Source organism: Anabrus simplex, chromosome 4, assembly GCF_040414725.1.
Source record: "Anabrus simplex isolate iqAnaSimp1 chromosome 4, ASM4041472v1, whole genome shotgun sequence".
NCBI classification, from domain to species: domain Eukaryota; kingdom Metazoa; phylum Arthropoda; class Insecta; order Orthoptera; family Tettigoniidae; genus Anabrus; species Anabrus simplex.
In genome coordinates this window covers 67,508,219-67,526,131 of record NC_090268.1, presented here as the reverse complement: position 1 = coordinate 67,526,131, position 17,913 = coordinate 67,508,219, and the positions used below count along the sequence as shown (strand labels likewise).

General features: G+C 41.9%; 1 protein-coding gene across 1 annotated transcript in view; it reads left to right on the top strand.

Annotated features, from left to right (window-relative positions):
- Positions 1-945: 945 nt before the first annotated feature.
- LOC136871625 (aromatic-L-amino-acid decarboxylase) overlaps positions 946-17,913 on the top strand; it is a 144,563-nt gene continuing 127,595 nt past the window's right edge. Inside the window, exon 1 of the mRNA XM_067145091.2 lies at positions 946-1,025. The gene's annotated coding sequence lies outside the window, so the exon portion shown is untranslated. The remainder of the gene's footprint in view (positions 1,026-17,913) is intronic.

Below are 17,913 nucleotides of genomic sequence, written 5' to 3'. Positions count from 1 at the left end.
AGGCCTAGAAGTGAGAAGGAAGTTCCCGTGGCCTTAATTAAGGCAACCCCCTGTGAGCGGGAGCGGTAGAATAACACCCACGGTATCCCCTGCCTGTCGTAAGAGGCGACTAAAAGGGGTCCCAGAGCATCTCAACTTGGGAGTTTGTGTTGGCGACCCCAGGGCCCTTAGCTGAGTCCTGACATTGCTTCCACTACTTGTGCCAGGCTCCTCACTTTCGTCTATCTTATCTAACCTCCCTTGGTCAACTCTTGTTCCATTCCGACCCCGATGGTATTAAGAGCACTCGAGGCCTAAGAAGTCTTTATTTTTCACTCCCTTCATGATCCTTCCCTTTCACTGGCCAATACCTTCATTTTTCGAAGCGTTGGATCCCTTCCATACTTTATTTCTGATTAGTGTTATATAGAGGATGATTGTCTAGTTGTACTTCCTCTTTAAACAATAATCACCACCTTAATTAAGGCAATCCCTAGCATTTACTTGGTGTGAAAATTGGAAACCACGGAAAACCATATTCGGAGTTGCTGACAGTGGGGTTTGAACCCACTATCTCCCGAATGCAAGGTGATAGCTACGTGACCTAAATTACGCGCCCACTTACTCCGTTGAATATAATTTCTCTTCTGGAATAATGATTTACTGGCATTTACGTGTTGCTCATGTGTTCTAGGATAGACTGTCCCCATTTCACTCTTTCAGATCATCGGATGGTGCTAATTATTATCGGTGTCCCGTAATTATCTTTGGAGTGCTAGCAATAATTTTATTGTATTCGGTGTGAAAAGTTGCGGCTACAACTGAGAATGGGTGTGTTGAGACCTTGTCTCTGGTCCAGTTGCTTCCGCGGTGCGATTGGAGAAGAAGTAGCGTACGCCGTGCAAGGCCATTTCGACAGTGACTGACAACCGCTATAAAGGCGAGTGTAATCCAAAGGGAGGTCTTGGTTCACCGTGTATCGAGTCGAGACGTCCTCCGAGTAACTCCTTCATCTCAGCTCTAGCACCTTCCTGCTTAACTGCAATGTAAGTAACACAATTCTCGCTAATAACTCCCTAACTCCCCAAAAGATGAAATAGAGATAGTGGCGATTAAAGATAAAAAAAATATTTATTTATACAGAGACCACGGAATGTGATCTCTTACGTTACAAGTGAGATGAACGACCGAGTTGACCGTGCGGTTAGGGTCGCGCAGCTGTGAGCTTGCATTCGGAAGATAGTGGGTTCGAATCTCACAATTGGCAGCCCTTAAGATGTGGTTTCCCCATTTTCACACCAGGCAAATGCTGGGGATGTACTTTCATTAAGTTCCACGACCACTAACTTTCCCATCCTACCATCGCCGTAAACGCTCGATGTGTTAGTGAGACTTTAAAAAAGTGTCGAGAAAATGACTGAGATGTATACGCCCTCGCTGAAATTTCGAAACGAGCAACGTAATTTTTTTTAAATATTTTATTTCATACTTTGTTGAATTTACTTAAATAAATTTAAGTATAAATAATTTAGATTCGTCGCGGCGCTAATCGTCCATATTTGATCCATCCAATGACGTTACATTGTTTTTTTTCTCGTCCCTTGCTATCCAAGATGTAAGAAGTATGTACATGGAGTTGTGTTCTAACAAAATATATATATTTCAATAAAATGAATTTAATTATAAACAATTTCGATTCGTCATGACGCCAATCGTCCATGTTTGATCTATCCAATGACGTTGCATTGTTTTGTTTCTCGTGTCTTGCTATAAAAATATAAGAAAAGGGAACGTGGGGTTGTGTTGTAATATAGTTTCTATTCTAAATAGAATGAATTTAATTATTAATTATTTCGATTCGTCGCGACGCCAGTCGTCCATGTGTGATCCATCCAATGACGTTACATTGGTTACATTGTTTTGTTTCTCGTGTCTTGCTATAAAAATATAAGAAAAGGGAGCGTGGGGTTGTGTTGTAATATAGTTTCTATTCTAAATAGAATGAATTTAATTATTAATTATTTCGATTCGTCGCGACGCCAGTCGTCCATGTGTGATCCATCCAATGACGTTACATTGGTTACATTGTTTTGTTTCTCGTGTCTTGCTATAAAAATATAAGAAAAGTGAACGTGGGGTTGTGTTGTAATATAGTTTCTATTCTAAAGAGAATGAATTTAATTATTAATAATTTCGATTCGTCGCGACGCCAGTCGTCCATGTGTGATCCATCCAATGACGTTACATTGTTTTGTTGTTCGTTTATTACTATGAAATATATAAGAAGTGTATACAAGGCTTTGTGTTGTAATAACATGTCTATACTTAAATAGAATGAATTTAATTGTAAATAATTTTGATTCGTCGTGATGCTAATCGTCCAAGTTTGATTCATGTAACGACGTTTTGTTGTTCGTGTCTTGCTATGAAAGGTATGAGAAGTGTGTACATGGGGTTGTGTTGTAATAAAATTTGTATACTTATTTTTTTAATGCTATTTGTTCGGGGCGTCGACCTCTAGAGATCTTTTGCTCCTATTTGCACCATGTGATATGAACCTGCGTGTAATTGGAATGGAGGAAGTGTAGAGTGTTGAATGTGAGGAAAGGAACGTTAAGGACGACACAAACACCCAGTCCCCAGGCCAGGGATATTAATCATTTACAATCAAAAACCCCTGACCCAGCCGAAAATCGAACCCGGGGCCGCCGGGTGACAGGCAGACGCGTTGCCCCCTACACCGCGGGGTCGGACTCTATACTTAAATAAAATGAACTCAATTATAAATATTTTGATTCGTCGTGACGCCGATCGTCCATGTTTCATTCCTGCCATGGCGTGTTCTTGTTTTGTTGTTCCTATCTTTCTATGAAAGATGTAAGAAGCGTGTACATGGAGTTGTGTTCTAATAAAATGTCTATATTTAAATAAAATGAATTTAGTTATAAATCATTTCGATTCGTCGCGACGCCAGTCTTCCATGTTTGATCCATTCAATGACGCTTCATTGCTCATGCCTTGCTATGAAAGATATGAGAAGTGTGTACATGGAGTTGTGTTCTAATAAAATGTCTATATTTAAATAAAATGAATTTAATTATAAATCATTTCGATTCGTCGCGACGCTAATCGTCCATGTTTGATCCCTGCAATGACGCTTTCTTGTTCGTTCCATGCTATGAACGATATAAGCAGTGTGCGCATGAGGTTCTGTTCTAATAAAACATCAAAATTAGCCTAACGTTATTTGAAGCGTGAACAGTCCACAGTCCATTAAACTATCACAGCCGCAACCATGGTCTTCTGGTCCTAGATTATACTTGAGCCGGGAATGCAGAGGGGTGTGTGTGTGTGTGTGTGCACGAAACCACAGTGCTACAATTAGATGGAAACACAATTCAGCAAGGTTAAGTTTGGTGTTCCTTGATTCATGATCTATCTGACTATCCCTATTTACATTAATGTAAAGCGGAGTTCAACCATTCAGAGACGATCTGTAATGAAACAGTTCGGTTAAGTGTCATTTTCCGTACTTTTATGAGTATGGGAAGAAGGCACTTACGTTATAGTATGAAATAAATACATTATACAGAGGTGTGTAACTTTCAAATTAGTAATAAACATAAGCAAAGTAACAGAATAGATAACAGATAATAACACTTATTCTTAAGACACTATTGGATTAGGATGGGAGAGTCAAGGGGTTCTTACACAGGCATCTATAGAATTCCATTCTAAACAAATATTTCTTTCTTTCTTTCTTTCTTTCTTTCTTTCTTTCTTTCTTTCTTTCTTTCTTTCTTTCTGAATCCGTTTACCGTCCAAGGTTGTTTTTTCCCTCGGACTCAGCCAGGGATTCCATTTCTACCGCCTAGGACTGTGTCTTGAAGCGTGAGAATTTGGTCGGTGGATACAACTGGGGAGGAGGGCCATTACGTCGACCAGGTAGCCTCACCTGCTATGCTTAACAGGGGCTTTGTGGACGGGGGGATGGGAAGATCGGAAGGGATAGACAAGAAATAGGAAAGGAAACGGCCGTAGCCTTAAGTTAGGTACCATCCCGGTATTTGCCTGGAGAAATAGGTAACCACGAAAAACCACTTCGAGGAAGGCTGAGGTGGGAATCGAACCCCACCCACATTACTCATGTGACCTCCCGAGGCTGAAGGAACCCCGTACCAGACCTTGTACCACTTCTCAAATTTCGTGGCAGACCCGGGAATCGAACCCGGGCCTCCGGGGGTGGCAGCTACTCACACTAACAACTACACCACAGAGGCGGACTCTAAACAAATCTTTACTTTTTATAGTTAGGTTTAAACTTTTTGGACAACTAACTATTAACTAAAAGTTGTTACATTTAATTTAATGTTAAAAGGAAATGAAATAAGATGGTTCCACGCTAATTCATTTAATATTTTACATATATTACTTTAATTTAACATTTTAAAAATTATATACAATGGTTCGAAGAAACTTCAGCTAATATTTTACAAATATATATTTTATTTAATATTTTAAAGAAATTAAATAAAGTGGTTTGAATCTGCTTCAGATAAAATTTTACAAACTTTAATTTAATATTTAAAAGAAATTATATAAAATGATTCCAAGCGAATTCAATTAATATTTGATACATTAATTTAATACTTAAAAGCAATTATATAAATGGTTCCAAGCAACTCCGGATAATATTTTACAAACGCAAATTTAATTTAATATGTAAAAAATAAAATGCTTCCAAGCTACTTCAGGGACTATTTCAAAAGTGCAAATGTAATTTCACATTTTAAAAATAAATTAAATAGTTGCAAATACTCTTGTCTCGCTACATAACAAATCCTACCGGCTGCATTCAGTAATCCCCCAAGTAATCGGTAACTGTAATGTCCATTCTGCGGTCTATATTAATAGCAGAATTTTAAAATTCTGTACGCATATAGTAGGGTAAAGGACGTTAGTTGATAATTGCCCCCTCTCGTGCAGTCCCCAACCGCAGAGTCGAGACATACATCATAATTATACTCCTATTTATGAACGGTTAACCGCCCATGAATGCACTCCAATACGCCAGTTCGTTCGCAAGAAATCCAGCCCCAGTAAGATATTGTCCTGGTATTTGCCTGAAGTGAATCTAGGGTAATATATCCTCAGGTTTGCTGGTGACTGTATCGGGTTTCGAACTAGGAACCTCCAAATATTGCAGCGTTCCAGTCCTATTGTGGACTGACCGTTATCACTTGGCTATGGAGGAGAATCTAATCCCTAAGCTATCGACTGTATATCTGCTAAGATTCATTGCCAGTTATTTTTTCTGGTGGTTTGACGTTGCTTTACTATCAGATGTTTTTGGCTACCCAAGGGTGTGAATGGGCTAGGAATGGGATGGTAGCATATATTTTAATATAAATTTTAATATATTTAATGTATTGAATAGGTGGATGAACGATAAACAATTAATTATTTTAGTAAGTATAATAACTTTCAATACGGATCTACAATGATTTTAATCACTTGCAATGGGATGGTACAGTTAAGGTACAGCTCCAATATTTGCCTTGTGTGAAAACTGGAAACCAAGAAAAACATGTCCAGAGCTTCCCATGGTAGGATTCGAACCCACCATCTCCCGAAAGCAAGCTCACAATTTCGCAACTCGGTCTGTACGGCTAACTCGCACGGTAGTTTTTCGTTGAATTCTTCGTGTATCTTGATAACCAATATTTTATTAAACCATCAGACCTACCCCACCATTGACGGCTATTAAATATGTACGTGTCCAATAACATAGGTCACGCTAACATCATGATCAAAATTTGTTCTGGTAAGAGTTTTGTGTTCTTGAACTCGGTGCCATCATACAAAAAAAGAAACTCTCTCACAGGAAAACATATAATTATCATCTCCAATCTTGCCAACTGGCAAGGTAGCAAAAGACAAGAGTCATACCATTGGTCGATCCCAGTAAATAAGGAACGATGAAGACATTTATATCGCGCGAAGGTTTAAGTTTATTATTATTATTATTATTATTATTATTATTATTATTATTATTATTATTATTATTATTATTATTATTATTATTATTATTATTATTATTATTATTATTATTATTATTATTATTATTATTATTATTATTATTATTATTATTTACATTTGAATTGAGCCTCTATAGACTGCCTGTTAACAATCCATCTCATCTGATACTTGGTTGTTCATAAAGCTGCGGTAACTGAACCGAGGTTGTAAACACCGGAGCTTGACTATAGTTCCTGCGCTTTATCCGTCGTCGGGACATCGCGGTCCCTTCTGCCTTTTTTATTATTTAGCTAATATATTTACAACCCGTGTTTGGTTGTGGTGGTGATTATTGTTTTAAGAGGAAGTACAACTTGGCAACCATCCTCTATATAACACTAATCAGAGAGAAAAAATGGAAGGGGTCCGACACTTCGAAAAATGAAGGTATCGGCCAAAGGAAGACAAGGGCCACGAAGGGCGTGAAAATGAAAGACTCCCTAGCCCTTGCAAACCTAATAGCGTCGGGGTCGGAAAAGAACAAGAGTTGACCAAGAGAGGTCGGATAGGATAGATGAAGGTGAGGAGCCTGGCACAAGTAAATGGAAGCAATGCCAGGACTCAGTTTAGGGCCTCGTGGACGCCAATCCACGCTCCAAAGTTCAGAGCCCCTGAGGCCCATTTTAGTCGCCTCCTACGATAGGCAGGGGATACCGTGGGTGTTATTCTACCGCCCCCACCCACAGGGGGCAACCCGTGTTTCATCTACAGGTATATCACGGGATATTTACAGTTATCATAACAACATATGGATAAATTATTGAAGTGAATGGAAGATTTTCTTGAGGAATTCTGTTACTTCGACAGTGTTCCAGTGGTATTTCACAATCGTTGGCTGGGAAGTTGATCGTAGGGCAGCTGGTCGTTCTCTCGAGTACGTGGTGCATTCAGTCAACAGGTGTCGAACAGTCTGTGGAGACTTTTCTGGGCAGCTGCAGAGTGGTGAATCCATTATGTTCATTTTATGGAGATAGGATTTAAAGCGACCATGATTTGTAATAAACTGGGTGGTTATGAAGTTGGGCAATATAGAAGAGGACAGCCTGTGTGGTATATTCGGAATGAATAATTTTGTATGGAAGGAATCTTCGGAGCTGGTATACATGGAGTTCCAAATTGTTGTATAGTATTCAGTTAATACTTGTTTAGCATAATTTAGAGGTGGTGATTTGTAGTCTATTGTAGATTTATAGCTGGCAGCAATCCTGGCAAGATAGTCAGCTCTCTCGTTCCCCCGAAGTCCTGTGTGTCCTTTAATCCAGTGAAAAGTAATCTTGTTCGTTTTGTTGAGGGTAATAAGTTTGTCTTTGATTTGAGTGGCGAGAGGATGGGTAGTTTTCTTATTAGCTACGGCAAAAAATTGCAGCTTTTGAGTCAACATAAATAGCATAAGTTGAAGTATAGTTTTTGTGTAGTTCTATCCATTCCACAGCCATGATGATACCCAATAGTTCGGCTTGGAATACCGAGCAATTGATATCTAACCTTTTTATTTCAATGAAGAATTCCTTCGAGTTTTTCTCGACTATCATTCCTGCTCCGACATGGTTTTGCGTTTTCGACCCGTCTGTGAAGATGAGGACGTTTATGTATATAAGATTATCTCTAGGATGGTTTCTTCTTGATCTTGTTTGGACCTCAGTTTCTTTCAGTGAAGGAACTACTGCGTTTGTGGGTTAACCATTGACCATCTTCACCTATAACCCTCACAAGGTGGTATCAGCTGGTCCAGCAAGAACTATATTAAGTAAATAATTAAACATACCGATACACTGCAGAAATGACCACGTACTAAAGTTTAAACAACACAACCACGAACCTGCTACGCAGGCGTAGCAGGGGGAGAGGTGATACTCCCACGTGGCGCGTCCCAGGTGGCGGATAGGGGGGTCCTAACCGGCTTGCCGGCGGACTTGAGGGAAATAAAATACCTCTCGCGGACCAAACACACACCCCCTGTGGGTGGGGGAGGCTGACGAATAATACACCCACGGTATCCCCTGCCTGTCGTGCGAGGCGACTAAAAGGGGCGACCAAGGGATGAATGAATTAGAACCATGAAACTACTCTTGATTCGTACCATCATGCGGGGAACACCATGGGTTGCATGTACTTGCGAGTAGGATCACTAACATGGTACGAAATATGTTTGTGATTCGTTGCAGTAAAAAGCCTGGCCGGGTGGATTCCAGTACCCGTGCGTTGTACCCATGTGGGCAACACCGCGGGTCTGGGCGTAGCCTGAGAGTTGTACCACTATATGAGCGACACCGTGGGTCTGCGTTGCCTGTGATTAGTACTCACTCTGTGCGGAACACCACGGGGCCCTTGGGACCGGCACCCGTGACTAGTACCCTAGGTGAGAAAACTCATCGGTTTGCGTTGGCTGTAAGTGGCGCCATTGTGTGCGAAACACCATAGGTCTGCGTTACCTGTACGAAGTACAATACTTGTGAGTAGTACCATCTTTTGTGGAACACCGTGAGTCTTCGCTACTTCTGATTAATACCCCAACATGACACATACCATGGTTCTATTTTACTCGCGACATGTACCATTCTGTGGGGCCTTAGACGTGGATTTTGCACCCCCTTTAGACACCAAGCATCATTGTGCTTTATAAGTGGTTCCTTGGTCGGTAATAATGTTATTTTCGTTCTCTATTGAATCCGATCCACTGGTTTTTGTTTTTGTTTGTTTGTTTTGTGTTTTGTTGGGTTCCTGTCCATCCATTCATTCTTCATGACATTTTTTATTTTTATTTTGGTCAGTGGATGCCTTTGTAATTTTTGTTCTTTCATTTCGTACCATTAGGGGCCGATGACCTTCGATGTTAGGCCCCTTAAAACAACAAGCATCATCATCATCATCATAAACAACACAAACTTAGCACGTGTTAATGCTCACCGGAGTGCGGTGCTACCCTAACGGCCTCGCACCGTGTGCAGCACCAGGCGAATTCCACTCGTTTACTGAATAATGCGAATTTCAGTCATTTTTTGAGAGATTAGCAAGGTGAGGAAGGATGTGTGCGTAACGGTGATTCAAGTACAGAAGAAAATGTCGTCTCGGGTGTCGTACCACCCTGACGAGCATTCTAGAGTTAAGACTCGGCACATACAAATTTTCCCCTGGAGCTCTCAACTTGGGAATATAGAGCGGGGCAACGGGACTTACAGCTGAGATTGGCGCTTCTCATTACTTTCTCACTTCCATCCTTCCTTTCGAACCACCTCTCTTGTTTTCTTCTCGGGCCAACTGCCTCAGACAGTAGAGCTCATGATGGCCCAAGATGACGGGTTCGGTCCCTGTTCAGTCCAGTGGTATTTGAAGATTTTAAAATACATCAACTTCATGTCGGTAGATTTACTGGCACGTAATATAACTCTTGGTACACAAAATGCCGCGCCTCTTTGTCTCCGTAAACCGTGAAAGTAATTAGTGGAATATAAAATTATTATTATTATCATCATCTTAAGGGTTTGCTCTCAGAACTGTTCAAGAATTTAAAAATAATGATGACGATTCCCGTGACAACTTCAAAAGCTCAGAGGTTTATCTCACACTTTAAAAGACTTAAGGCTTGTTTCCAAACAACTACAGGACAGCAGATATTAAATTCGTTGAATGACCCTTCTGCATATAGGCCTACACAAGGAGGCTGCTAAGGCGTTACATCTGGAGGAGGTGGTAGATGATTTTATATCAAGAAATGAGATTAGAAAGTGAGCATTCCTTCAGAGAACTACATATCCCAATGGAGACTGGTCTCTGTTCGTAAAGCTTTTCACAATGATCAATATACAGTAACAGGGCATTTATTTAGAAAATGTATTTATGATGCAAGTTCTACTCTTTTACTTGTAATTATTTTTGATAGCTTCGTACATAAGACATCCCTTCAAACTATTTATTCATGAATCAAGTACTATATTTCTGTTTACTGTGATTAGTACCACTATGTGAGGAACATCAGAGGTCTGCGTTGCCTACGAGTGGCGCCATTATGTGAGAAACAACATAGGTCTGCGTTACCTGTGAGTAGTACTATTATGTGTGGAACACCGTGAGTCTACGTTACTTGTGACTGAAATGAAATGAAATGAAATGACGTATGGCTTTTAGTGTCGGGAGTGTCCGAGGACAAATTCGGCTCGCCAGATGCAGGTCTTTTGATTTGACTCACGTAGGCGACCAGCTCGTCGTGATGAGGATGAAATGATGATGACGATGAAGACGATACATACACCCAGCCCCCGTGCCAGGGAATTAACCAATTATGTTTAAAATTCACGACCCTGCTAGGAATCGAACCCGGGACCCCTATGACCAAAGTCCAACACGCTAACCATTTAGCCATGGAGCCGGACTACTTGTGATTAGTAGCGCTAAATGAGAAATACCATGGTTCTACTTTACTAGCGATAAGTACCATTATGAGGGGCCGCTGACCTGGATTTTGGACCCCTTTAGATGCCAAGCATCATCGATTCAGGATTGTGCTTTGGAAGCAGCCGCTTGAATAGTATATACCATTGTTTTAATTTAGTTTCTGGGAAGGTAGAACATTGCGGGTCGGATCCACTGATTGTTTTAAGTTCATATTCATTGTTTATCGTCGTCTTTTTGAATTCTAGTCAGTGGTTTGATTCTGGAATTATTTTTAACTTCCAGTATTGTGAGTTGGATCCGCTGATTATTTTAAATTCATACTCAACCGTTCATTCTTCATCATCTGCTTTTGAATTCTGGTCAGTGGATGAATTTTGGAATTTTAAATTGCCATTCCATTTTGTCTAATTTCGTACCATTAGGGGGCGATGACCTAGATGTTAGGCCACTTTAAACAGCAATAATAATAATAATAATAGTTACGGAGTTATCCGTGGAAGTCAGAGGTGAAAGAAGGTGCGGGCTGGAATGGGTCTAACTACAAGTCCGAAAGATGAATTTAAAATTTAAATAAAGGTTATATCTTCAATAGACAACAAGAGTTAACAAAAGTTTACGTAGAATTTGAAAACTTAACAAGTCAATCAGGTACAAGACCATAAAAGCAAGGATTTAGAGACAAATTAATGATCTGGGCTTCAAGCCCCACCTTTTACAATCTCTGAGCTCTCAGCTCACAACCACAAAATACCAAACGGCAGAAAACCCCTAATTACATGGAGCTTAGTAATGCCAAGCCTCTTAGAGACACCTTCCAACATACCAGAAAGAGCTGACCTGCTCTCAATTTTACAAGCCTATCAAAGGCCACAACAAACTTTACTCCTAACTGCCCTCAAGGCACACTTACAGTGAACAGGGGTATCTTGTACCCAACCTACAGGGCCTTCGCATGAAGAAAAAGAAAAAGACAACAGGTTAAGTTACTGGCCCAAAGTACAGAGAGGACTGGAGGCGTGAACTTGCACTCCTAAATACACATTTTAAAACCTAAGTGGCGCTAGGCCGATCACACAGGGGCTAATCCCAATCTATGGAGGTGACTAGAATACAAGATAAATTTAACACATTAAGAAGGAAGAGAAAAACGGTTATGAAAACATAGCCACCTCAAATTCAAAAATGAAGAGGAGCTCGAGAGGGTAAAGCACTCTCTATCCCCGCTTTACAGTTAAAGAGATAGTAATTTTTACATAGAGTTAAAAGGGATTTACATTTTAAAGGTATGGGTTACATATTAAAGGTTTCGTACCCTCCCCGGGAGTTAAACTGCTGAGCTAGCAAGAAATACAGATGTTAAAAGGCCATTACCTTGTAGAAGAACGGCTGCCTGAAGAACGAGGTGCTTTCCGCCCCCTGCTACATATTCACACACTGAGAAAGATGTAATACTAGTGGCCCGGAGACAAGAAAATCAGCAGTTTTTATACCCTCGTGGAAAATTCGAGACCTTTCAGGAATGAGTAGACACACCCACTCAATTTTTATTGGTTGACAGCAAAAACTTGTACACAAGGCAATGAAAAACACGTTATTGGTGGGAAATTAATTACATAAATTTAGGATTGGTTAAATTCAAAACAGGCGGAAAGAAAACTTAATATTGCCAACCCACCAATGACAGAACAAAATTTAGTAAAGACAAAACTTATGAATACAAAATTTCTTCAAGAGAGTTCATTCCATTGCACCAGAGTGTATTGCCATAGTTTTTGGTAGAGACATCTGTTAGAGAATGTCCACACTTCTTGATCATTGAAAAACAAAAGCAAATCAAAAACACACAGTGACATCTTCTGATAAACAGTCGAGTTAGTTCAGTTGTTAAAGTTCCGGGTTTCTCCAGTAGAGAAGTTTCAATTGGCGCAAGATTTGAACGTGCGACGTAGAGGTGTACCGCCCGGTACAATAATAATAATCATTTTCTGTTTACTTGTGAATATTATTGACAACTACGTCCATAAGACTCGTTCAAAAATGTAGTTGAGAAACAAGCTCTATTATTGTACTGTTTTTTTTTTTTCTGTTTGTGTATATCTATATAAATAAAATAAGAGTTTTGTCTGTACATTGCTCAGAATTTGAAAAAATTGTATTTCTGTATCGGTCATGTTCATAGTAACAAGAAAATGCACTTTTTAATTTTCTGTAATTTCTGTCTGTCTGTATGTCTGTCTGTCTGTCTGTCTGTCTGTACACGCATCACTAGAAAACGGCTGAAGAGAATTTAATGAAAATTGGTATGTAAAGTCGGGGGATGAGCCGCTACAATCTAGGCTATAAATCATTTTACTCACGCTGAGTGAAATGGTAGTTTAGGGGAAGGCCTAAAATTTAATTCTCAAATATTTATTTGATTAGTGATCCTATCGATAAATACTACATAACGAAAGTTATATATAATTAAATTTCCGATCATTTATGTCATACATTGTTACCGTACCGGCTTCGATAATACAGATATTCATCAATTTGTATTTTTGTTGTCCCCACATCAACGCCGAGCCACGAGAAAATGGGTTAACAGAATTTTTAAAAAATCGGTATATGGAGTCGGGGAATAAGAAACTACAGTCTAAGTTGTAAACAATTTTATTCACCCTGGATGAAATTGTAGTTTAGGGGAAGGCGCTTAAAATTTAATTTTTCAATACCCATGTTATTGGTCCTACCGAAAAGTACTACATAACATAAGATATAGAGAATACACTTTCCGATCATTTACGTTTTATTCAGTTTTACCGTACCGACTATAAAAGTGGTATTTCAGAGTCGGAAGAAAACTAAATGTGGAGGCCTACAATATTGAAAGTGCATAACAATGATCAACAATAACATTACATTGACCATTGTTTGTTGTGATGTTCTTTGTCTCTTATGCTGCTGCTCAACTCAAATAGATGGAATTAATGCTGCGTAACGAGTATAATAGCCTGATTGAATATTGGCGGAAAATAGCTAGGGAGTTAGAAAACTTTCTTCTCTAGCATGCCATTCCTCTGGTTCATATATTTTCTGATACTGCCGGTACGTTACAGACTGGTTCATCAAAGTATTCCAGCTATTCGATCCCTACTCTGACGCACTGTTTTAAATGAGCAGTGTGCACGCTTAAGGTAAACGCTCACTTAGTAGTATTAGTATTAGTATGACCTGGTCTAGGTTTACAATTTAGAACTAATCCAAATTATAGCATCACAATTCAGGAAATAACTCAAAATTCAACCCTGAAAAGAGCCGTTTATTAAGGAAAGCTTCTTCCTCTTCACTTTTATTAAATGCTACGTGCATTTTATTCCAAATTAGCAGTGAGGTGGGGTTTCTCCTCTGGCTTGGAGGAAAAATTTGTCCGCCGCTGGCGTAGTGAATTGACATTTTCCGACTAAACGGTTACTCCTATTAAACAGATTAGTAAGAGGGCATCGTTTTTGCCGTGGGAGTCTCCACTATTCGACACCCCCACCCGGCCGAAGATAAGACGAACTGTGTTCACGGATCACGGCTCTCTGCGGCTTGGTCATCCCAGCTCTGGAACTTTGGGCTGTTAGATCGGCAGAGAAAATGTGAGGTTTTTCATTTGATCGAGTATTTCATATAAAAACATTGCTTTTAATCGCGCCATTCATACTGACGTCATTGTAATGACCTACGTTCATTTCAATTGGGGAAACTACCAAGATAGTCCTTCTGAGGATGTAAAGGCAGGTGGAGAGTGAGTGTCTGTCATTAAATTGAAAACTCCCCAACGTGATTGTGACTGATGGTAGGCAAGGTGGCCTACCCTTACAATGAAAATTCCCTAACCCAGTCTTCATATGAGAAAAAACGTTTGGTGACTTCCCCGTCGTGTTTCTAGGGTAACGTTAAGAGCTATGCAATTTAATACAATCTTGCTCACAACGTGTACACTACCTAACCTAGAATACTGTATACAATGTAGAATTCCGTAGCGAAGCACGGGCACATCAGCTAGTTGTTAATATATGAGAATATTTACATTAATAGTTGTTCATTATTTTACATGCCTGTGCCCAATAATAATGTTATTGGCTTTACATCCGACTAACTACTTTTACCACGAACCTACTACGCAGGCGTAGCAGGGGGAGAGGTGATACTCCCACGTGGCGCGTCCCAGGATAGGGGGGTCCTAACCGGTTTGCCGGCGGACTTGAGGGAAATAAAATACCTCTCGCGGACCAAACACACTACCCCCTGCGGGTGGGGGACGCACCTGTAGAATACACCCGCGGTATCCCCTGCCTGTCGTAAGAGGCGACAAAAACGGGCGACCTTGGCGCGGACATGGATTGCGGTTTGGTATAATGTGTTGGACCTCCTGTGGATGGGAGAGGCTGAATACATCCATAGGTAATCCCTGCCTGTCGTAGAAGGCGACTTAAAGGGCCATGTGGCCATGGTCTCCTCTTTATTTTTTTTTATTTTTCTGAGGGTCAGATGTAGACCATTCCAAATTTTGATGTGCGTGCTGCGCAGAGATGGGCCTCTTACGTTTGCGATTACGCCCAAAAGCCCGCAACTGCCAACCCAGGTCCATTGCGGGTGGGAGCGCCATGTACCTTGGCAGTAGTATCCGCCTGACAACAAAGGTCCCCGCACAGCCGAATGCCAGAAAGACATATTATTATTAATTATTTTTATTTTTTCTCTATATTTAGTGCTCTGTACACGCTATGGGGTACATGCTATTGCGGGTGACTGGAGGAAGGGAGTCCTAGTGCTCATTGCCTCAGTCATCCCGTATTAGGCATCGTCGAACATCGGACCCCGGGCAGTACCTGCTACGACCAGGTGGGTATTGCCTTGGCTGCTTGGTTCGGCTACAGAGACCCCTGATCGGAGTGGGTGGCATTCGGGGAGGAAGCTTTCGGGCATGGCTTCCAAACGAAGTCGGCTCTCTCAAGGTGGTCCCCCACCTAAGTCTTTAACTTTTGCTTTCCTGAGAGGTTCAACTCCGTGGGAACATGCGCAGCGTGAAGGAATGGATTCCAGCTTCCTTAGGTTTCTGGTCACTACCAGAACAGATGGGCACGATTTTAAGCTGGTGAAGTCGATCCTTTTTAGTAGGCACATCGAAGGCGTCTACAGCGAACTGGAGGACCTCAAGAAAATGCGCAACGGTAGTTTGCTTATGAAGACTCGTAGAGCACTGCAAGCTGACAGGTTACTTAAGTGCGAGCACTTTGGCGAAATCCCCGTCAAAGTGGAGGAGCATAAGTCCTTGAACCTGGTTCGCGGAGTCATCCTTCACCGCGACCTTATTTTGAACACTGACGACGAGTTGATGGAAGACATGAAGAACCGTGACGTGACACACGTCCGGCGCATTACGCGCAAGGTCAACGGTGAAGACGTTGCCACTGGTGCCTTCATTGTCTCTTTCAAGTTGTCAGTGTTACCAGAGAAAGTCAAGGTAACAACTTATCGTTGCGATGTGAGGCCGTACATTCCGCCTCCTATGCGATGCTATCAATGCCAGCGATTCGGACATATGGTATCTCGCTGTTCGAATCAGGCTGTATGTGGTACATGTGGACGAGTAGCTCACGGCGCGGAGGAGTGCACAACTCCATACAAGTGCACTAACTGCTCGGGTTTTCATTCTCCTCGGGATCGGAATTGTCCGACATATCTGAGTGAGAAGAAGATCCAGGAGATCAAGACCCGGGATGGTCTTTCCTACCAGGAAGCGCGCCGTAAGTTTAACTGTACGAATACACCTGCCCGTACACTCGTCTATAGCTTGATAGCTGAGAGTCTTCCAAGTTCGTCTTTCTCGACATCGATAACCGTGACGATCGCCGTGCCCAAGGCGGCAGTTGCTCCTTCGAGCAACGCCGCAATGAGAACGAACTCGAAGCCGGGTGTACCCCGGCCTTCGACCTCCACTAAGCCTATGCCGGCTAATAAACCTAAGCCGGCATAGAAGGGGAAGAAGACAACGTCTCCTTCCCCCACGAGGTCGGCGGAATCCGCGCCTAAGCCGGCAGAGGCGGCATCGTCGACCAGGGCTGGGAAACCATGCCCCAGCCCGTCTAAACACGAAAAGAAGGCGGCGAAGAAGAGCGCTCCTGCTGAGCGCTCTCGGACTTTCCCTGCGAAGGAGAAGTCATGCCTCCCATCTGGGGAGTATGAGTCTGCGCCAGGAGGTACTCCCGCTCCCAAACCTGCGCGATATTCTCGTAGGGGACCTGCTCGCCCCCGAAAAGCGTCGAATTTCTGGGCGGCACCCCTGCCATATTTTGATGACGGGATGGATGTCGCGCTGTCCTATACATCTACGGATGTAGAAGTAGATAGTGTTTAGGCTTACGAGCACTTTGTCGCTCATAACCTAACTCCTTTTATAGTCCACACTATGGCACTGTTACAGTGGAATTGTAACGGTTATGACAGGCATTTTGCTGAGTTACGTCAGCTCATTAGTGAGTACGCAGCGAGTATAGTCTGTATTCAGGAGACCAACTTCAGACCTGGTCATCATACGGTCTTGAGAAATTTCAAACTATACTCGACAGAACGATACTCTGCTCACCGGGCTTCCGGTGGTGTTGGCATTTTTGTACGTTCTGGTACCTACAGCGAAGACGTTCCATTAAGAACCCCACTCGAGGCTGTAGCTGTTCGCGTTCCGCTGCCTGTCATAGCAACAGTGTGTAATGTTTATTTTCCACCAGGCCAGCATCTGAACATAAATGATGTCGCTGCTCTTATAGATCAGCTTCCACCTCCCTTCTTCTTATTGGGCGATTTTAACGCCCATCACCCCATATGGGGCTCTGAGACGCCTTGCCCCCGGGGAAGAGAGCTGGAAACATTAGTAACAGAGCTGGATTTATGTATTTTGAACACGGGGGAACCAACTCACTTTAGTGTACGTTGCGGCACACATTCTCGCATAGACGTAAGTCTATGCAGCCGAACGTTGGTTCCACTGTTTCGGTGGAATGCACAGTGACCATTTTCCCATCATTCTTACTTTGTTGAAACATAAACCCGTCGAGGCTCGATGGATTCTTAAACATGCCGATTGGCCAAAGTACACATAACTAGCTTTCTTTAACGATGATATCAGGCGGACCGTCGGCGAGGAAATAACTTACGTCACCCAAGTTATTGTTGCTGCTGCTGAGGAGTCCATTCCGTTTTTCTCGGGGACTCCTCGCCGAAAACTCGTTCCTTGGTGAAACGATGAAATAGCAGCAGCCATCAAAGAACGCCGTCGCGCTCATAAGCGTTACCGTAGACAGCCTACTGTGGCCAACTTGGTAACATTTAAGAAATTCCGCGCTAAGGCGCGAGTTCTTATTCGACAAAGTAAGAAGGATTCATGGGGGAGATGTGTGTCGTCTATGACGTCACATACTCCATCATCCCAAGTGT